General features: G+C 35.5%; 1 non-coding gene across 1 annotated transcript; it reads right to left on the bottom strand.

Annotated features, from left to right (window-relative positions):
• Positions 1 to 3,518: 3,518 nt before the first annotated feature.
• Positions 3,519 to 3,644, bottom strand: LOC134365310 (small nucleolar RNA SNORA72). Its single transcript, XR_010022016.1, has one exon. It is a non-coding gene; the product is annotated as a small nucleolar RNA SNORA72 (small nucleolar RNA).
• Between the last annotated feature and the right edge of the window lie 3,772 nt (positions 3,645 to 7,416).

The following is a 7,416-nucleotide window of genomic DNA, read 5'->3' as shown; positions in this document are numbered from 1 at the left end:
TAGCTGTCTCATTTATTCCTTGTGTTCTCCATGTGAGGAGATGGCATTGGGTTATAACAAAGATTGTTATGGTCTTCAAACCACTAACAGAGAGCTTGTCCAGTTTTGCAAGTTGGACCAGTTGACGCCAGGCAGCAAGCGAGAATACATTTGCATTCGTTGCTTCAGTGGCATTTCTTGCTGAAGTATGTTGTGCCACATTATCTTGTCACTGTTTATGACTGACACATGCCCAATTGCCTTATATACTTTAGAAGCAACTGTCATTTTATCTTGAAGAACAATTAAGGCTTCTGAAGGAAGGCTAAATGTTTCCAAGGAAGAAAAAAAAAAAAAAAAAAAAGCCAGACTACAGTTTAATTTATTGGAAGTTATTTATAATTTAGTACTTACTGTCCTGAAAATGCCTGTCCCCTTGGAAATATGATTCAGATGCCCTGAGCTGAAGAAACATTTTCCTTTTTCCTGTGTAAAATAGGAAACAAAAGACAACCGAAAAACACTTCATTAAAACAGTTCCTTTGTCCTTTTGACAATGAAAATTGAAAAGAGACATGCCAGTTTGGCTATGTGGGTGGTCCTCTTTCTATGCTAACCTTAACGTGACCTCACAAAAATCACTGAAAGTTATTTGATGGTTCTAGAGATTTTAAAAATATGTGTTGAAAGGCAATAGTCCTGTGCACTAAGGGATTTCAGAAATGCCATGTATTAAAAATGAGCTTCCAAAAGCTGAAGAGTCTGCCGAAGAACTTCTGCTCTGCCCAGACCTCAGTGTGCCCAAGACCTCACATGTTTTCACACCTGGGCAAACCTTCTCTAGTCAGGTCATGCTCCTTGGTCATTCGGACTCACTCTTTCAAGGTTTTCCAAAGGCCGATTTTGCCATCAACTGCATGTAATTGGGCTAAGTCAATGTATGTATGATATGTATCAAATGAACTTAAAGTATGTTCCCCACGGGAATATCTCTGACATTTCTTTTTGGTTCAGTAATTCTAGAACATTCCTCATTTCATAATTCCTGAACTTCTTCTGAGTACCACAAAAGGGGGTTGGATTATCTGATGAAAAATGAAAATTAGATACTGTGTTCCTTGTTTCTTTTCTTTCCACTAAAAAACATCTTTTACTCTTTTAGACTTAGTTTTTGATTTCCTAAGATTGTGTGAGAAAAGTCAGTTACTAGAAAAACTGCTTTTTGATTCATCTGTTTTGTCAGTCGGACAATTCAGTTTAATAGTTATGAGAAATAAAAAATGAACCATGTACTTTTGCCTTTGGTTAATATTTCTCTGTTAAATGAAATTTGATATTTTCTCTCTAACTCTATTAAAACGATGCTGTCCAAAACTATCATTTGGTAAAAGCCATTCTCTTTTTGTATTATTATAAAGTAGCTTTGTCTAGTTTGGTTGTGGAGAAACCAAAAACAATAAGCAAAAGGGCTCTTGTTTTGGTAATGCATCCCTGCTAAGTAGCGTATAGGGAGCCTCCAGGGCTGTTGTTGTAAAGTCTTAGGAAATGGTATCTTCTTTCTCTGACGTATCACGAGCTTTAAAAATAAAAAATAGCTACTCCATAACCTTCCTGTAAAGTGGAGTCACTGCGACATGTATTTTTTAGTACACTGCACACCTTTTGTTATTCATCTTGACATGAATCATGCTTACAGAATGTTTGGCAGGACTTCGAATTTAAGTTCCCAAATGAGTATTCAACATAGATTAATTAAGACTGTTATTTCATGGAGTATAAATACAACTGCTTATTAAAACATATTTATGGAAGATAAACAATTATGTAATAGAAACCAGCTACAGAGTATCATAATACAACTAATGAAAAAGGCAATTGATTACAAATGACATAATTACCAAGGGTTAAAGGCTGTGCAATTGATATTACTTCTTATCCTTATGTAGGCTTTAATAAGCATTTTGATCATTACTTAACGTGCAATAACTCACTTATTACATCCAAACAAAGAGTTACTTTCCAACTTGGTACACGTGGCTTTAACAGTGCTTAGGGGAGTTGAGAAGCTTATAGCTTTACCCTTAGGTCTGAAGAAAGACATTGACAAAGAATGTTAATTAAGTGTTACCAATTGTATTTTATTTTAGGAAATGAAAAGAAAAAAACAAGGTCTTTGATTGGAACCTACTGCCAGCTCTCTGACAAATGAGAAGCCCTGTTCACTCAATGACAGAGGCCACGCAGTTTCCACAGAGAGGACTTAAGACAACTATTTAAATTTTTGTGACTCACTCTTTCCTAAGAAATTCCTTAAATAATTTCATTACCATTGTCACCCCTGAGGGGGTTTACCAGGGATTAGTAGCTTTGTTTTGACTCTGGCATTAAAATGAATATTTTCCCCTAACTTCTCGTAGTTTCTTAGTTTCCACAGTAATGTGATATGCTCAGTGGTACTGAGAAAGGGGGTGAGACTTAAGGAGGTACAATCAGTAATTTATGATCTCAGTTTTAGGCTATAGAAATAAGGGATACGTTATGAAGTTAGAATAGTGTGTATGGAATTAAGCCCTTTCCCAAGGGCTTAAAGGGGCCCAGAGATGGGAATTGGATCAAAGAAGGACAGAATATGCTGAAGACAGTTTTTAGCATATTTGGTACATCAGAATGCACTATCAAGGAGTATTTTTCGAGGCATGCAACAATTTGTGTTTTTAAACAGAACGTTTCCTTTGTTCTCTCAAGTCTAGTTGTGAACACTGTTCTCCAAAGTTCCGGGGGTTTCTGGATCATTTCCTAGCAGAGGACTGTGTTACCTATTCTTAAATATTATTCACTGATGTTATTTTTCCAAAGAATGTACAGGAAGGATTGGCTTCTATCCAACGGTGAAGGAAAACTGTACATGTGCTTATGTGTGTATTTGTGTTCTAGGGGACATTTGAAGAACAGTTTCACTTAGGAGTTGTGTGTTTAAGATGCTATCGCTGCTATAGTATGAGGATATGGATCGAATGCCCTTGATCTTACAATTGACCAAAATCTTCAGGGGAGTCTCAAAATGACATTTCTCATAGATGTTAGTATGACCACAGCTTTTATCCTTTGAAAGGAGTTGCTATTGGGACAATTGTGAGACTGAATTATGGGTGTGTGTGTGTGTGTGTGTGAAGTATCCCTGTGGCTCAACTCACTTTCAGAGGTTACCAGCCTCTGTGGTACTCGTGTTCAGGTCATCATGATTTCCCCTTCCCACCCTCCCACTTACACACATGTGAGTGCACACACACACGCACACACACACACACATCTTTTTTTTACACAGTAATTTTACAGTTCATTTAATGGCAGCAGAATTTTCCTATTTTGGTTATGCCTTCTTTAAACAAGTCTGCAAATTAGCATTAATTATTTGCAAAAGTTATTACATTTGCTGTACTGTCATTTTTTAAAGGTTGATCAAAGATAACATAAAATCACAGCCGTTATAATACGATCACACAAAATGACCAAATAATAAATATAATAGATCAGACCTAGTTTATCCCAAACATTTATAAAACCAGACCTAGGAAAAGAAGGTCTGGGGCCATATGCATGAGATTAACATAGCGAATGTGTAATTCATTCTTACTACAAAATCAGAACAGTGAGAATATTTGTATATTTTTGAAATATGGCCTATAGATAAATGTTAAATCCTAGAATGCATAGGCAGGATTACTAAATCCTCCCCATATGAATTAGATGTAAGATGGTATGGCGTTTCAATTGAAATCTCCAGGAGAAAGAAACAAAATTTTGGTGAGAAGTTAATGTTAGGACTAGAACAAATCAGTATCAACTTGAGAAGGACAATTGTGGGTCCGTGACTTTGTGCCATTCCTTCAGGAGACAAAGTCAAGAACACTTCCTTTAAAAATGTAATACACTGTTAAGAAACTTTGGGATATTAAAAGCTATTAGAAGCGGAGTGGAGGAACCTAGGGCAATAGGATAGCAAATGGTGATAGGAATAGCTTTTATATTTTTCAGCTTTCACATTTGGGCCTCTGGTCATCACTCTGACATTGACAGATGATAGAACCTGTGTTTCATTTGGACAATTTTTACATATATAGCACAGGTTTATGACAGGCTTGTTTTATAGAAAATATTACTATGTCTTTTGAAAATGAGTTGTGTGAGCACCTGTAAAACATATTTCTCTCTAAGTGGAAAGAAATATGGCAACTGTGGTTCAGTGGAGGGTATAATCTTTGGAAGGAGAAAGAGCTGGGTTTGAATACCAACTTCACTGCTTAGTAGCTGGGAGGTGCTGGAAAAGACCAATTCTCAGTGAGCCTCAATTGCTCCATGTGTAGATTAGGGATATTGACACCTAATTCTGGGGTTGTCATAAGGCTTGGAGGTTAATGTCTAGCTTTGTGAACAGTGGGCAATTAATAAATGGTAATTATTGTTACAAAAATGGATATAATTCACTTGTATGACATTAGGCAATAAAAAAGATCATATAAGCAAATTTCAAGGAACAGAAGCTTTCCTTCTGAAATGCTAAATTTAAAATTTTACTACTCAATAGGGGTGAGGTAGAATCTTATTGTAGTTTTGATTTGCATTTCCCTGATGATTGGTCACATTGAGCATCTTTTTATGTGCTGTTGGCTATTTGTATATTTCCTTTGAAGAAATGTCTATTCATATCTTTTGCCTATTTTTGAATCGGCTTATTTCCTTGTTTGTTGAATTTTATGAGTTCTCTACATGTTCTGTATATTAATCTCTTATCAGATATATGATTTATAAATATTTTCTCTCATTCTGTGGGTTTCCTTTTTACTCTGTTTATAGTGTCTTTGGATGCACAAATTTTAAAAATTTTCATGATGTTCAATTTGTCTATTTTCTTTTGGTTTCCTGTGCGTTTGGTGTCATGTACAATAAATTATTTCTAAATTCAATGTTGCGAAACTTTTGTCCTATGTTTTCTTTTAAGAGTATTATAGTTTTAGATCTTTGATCCATTTTGAGTTTATTTTTGTATGTGGTATTAGGTAAGAGTGCAAATTAATTATTTTGCATGTGGATATCCAGTTTCCCAAGCACAATTTATTGAAAAGACTGTTCTTTCTCCATGGAATGGTCTTGGCACTCTTGTCAAAAATCATTTGGCCACATACAGATGGTCCTTCACTTACAATGGGGTTACATCCTGATAACCCATTGTAAGTTAAAAATATCCAAAGTAGAAAATGCACTTAATACATCTAACTTACTGAATATTATAGCTTAGCCTAGCCCATCTTAAATATGCTTAGAACACTTACATTAGCCTACAGGGCAAAATCATCTGGCAACACAGTAGACTGAAGAGTATCTGGTTTTTTCCCTCGCAATTGCATAGCTAATTGGGAGGTGTGACTGCCTAGCATTGCAAGAGAATATTGTACCACATATTGCTAGTCTGAGAAAAGAACAAAATTCAAAATTTGAAATAAGAATTCTACTAAATGTGTATCATTTTTAAACCATCTTGAAGTAAAAACTCATAAGTGAAAACATCATAAATCACTACCATCTGTGTTCTATTTCTTTAGTACACACATCTGTCTTTATGTTAATATCACACTCTTGGTTACTAAAGCTTTGTAGTAAGTTTTGAAATCAGGAAGTGTGAGTCCTCCAGCTTTGTTCTGCTTTTTCAAGATTATTTTGGCTATTTGGAGTCCCTTGAGATTCCATATGAATTTTAGAAGGGATTTTTTAATTTCTGCAAAATGGTATCATTGGGTTTTTGATAGGGATTACATTAGATCTGTAGATTGCTTTGGGTAGTGTTGCCATGTTAACCTTAAGTCTTTCAACCCATGAACTTAGGCTGTTATTCCATTTATTTATGTCTTTTAAAAATTTATTTCAACAATGTTTTGTAGTTTTTATTGTATGTCTTTCATGTCCTTGGTTAAGTAAATTTCTAAGTATTTTATTCTTTTGATGCTATTGTAAATGAAATTATTTTATAATTACTTTTTCAGATAGTTCATTGACAGTGAACAGGAATGAAATTGCTTTTTGAATATTGACTTTATATCCTGCTACTTTGCCAAATTCATTTATTAGTTGTAACAGTTTTTTTGTGTGTAGAAGCTTTATGATTTTCAACATATATGATCATATTATCTGCAAACAGAGATAATTTTTCTTCTCCCTTTCCAGTTTGATGCCTTTTATTTCTTTTTCTTGTTTAATTGCTGTGGCTAGAATTTCTAGTACTGTGTTGAATAGAAATAGCAAAAGTGAGCATCCTTGCCTTATTCCTTTTTTTTTTTTTTTTTTTTTTTTTTTAATTTTATTTTGTCGATATACATTGTAGCTGATTAATGCTCCCCATCACCAAAACCTCCCTCCCTTCTCCCTCCCCCCCCTCCCCCCCAACAATGTCCTTTCTGTTTGCTTGTTGTATCAACTTCAAGTAATTGTGGTTGTTATATCTTCTTCCCTCCCCCCCCCCGATTTGTGTGTGTGTGTGTGTATGTGTGTGTGTGAATTTATATATTAATGTTTAGCTCCCTCCAATAAGTGAGAACATGTGGTATTTCTCTTTCTGTGCCTGACTTGTTTCACTTAATATAATTCTCTCAAGGTCCATCCATGTTGTTGCAAATGGCAGTATTTCATTCGTTTTTATAGCTGAGTAGTATTCCATTGTGTAGATGTACCACATTTTCCGTATCCACTCATCTGATGATGGGCATTTGGGCTGGTTCCAACTCTTGGCTATTGTAAAGAGTGCTGCGATGAACATTGGGGAACAGGTATACCTTCGACTTGATGATTTCCATTCCTCTGGGTATATTCCCAGCAGTGGGATGGCTGGGTCGTATGGTAGATCTATTTGCAATTGTTTAAGGAACCTCCATACCATTTTCCATAGAGGCTGCACCATTTTGCAGTCCCACCAACAATGTATGAGAGTTCCTTTTTCTCCGCAGCCTCGCCAGCATTTATCGTTCATAGTCTTTTGGATTTTAGCCATCCTAACTGGGGTTAGATGGTATCTCAATGTGGTTTTGATTTGCATTTCCCGGATGCTGAGTGATGTTGAGCATTTTTTCATATGTCTGTTGGCCATTTGGATATCTTCCTTAGAGAAATGCCTACTTAGCTCTTTTGCCCATTTTTTAATTGGGTTGCTTGTTTTCTTCTTGTAAAGTTGTTTGAGTTCCTTATATATTCTGGATATTAATCCTTTGTCAGATGTATATTTTGCAAATATTTTCTCCCACTCTGTTGGTTGTCTTTTAACTCTTTTAATTGTTTCTTTTGCTGTGCAGAAGCTTTTTAGTTTGATATAATCCCATTTGTTTATTTTTCCTTTGGTTGCCCGTGCTTTTGGGGTCGTATTCATGAAGTCTGTGCCCAGTCCTATTTCCT

The sequence above is a fragment of the Cynocephalus volans genome, chromosome 16 (assembly GCF_027409185.1).
Source record: "Cynocephalus volans isolate mCynVol1 chromosome 16, mCynVol1.pri, whole genome shotgun sequence".
Lineage (NCBI taxonomy): Eukaryota > Metazoa > Chordata > Mammalia > Dermoptera > Cynocephalidae > Cynocephalus > Cynocephalus volans.
Note: the sequence above shows the minus strand (reverse complement) of the source record. Positions and strands in the feature narration are given on the sequence as shown.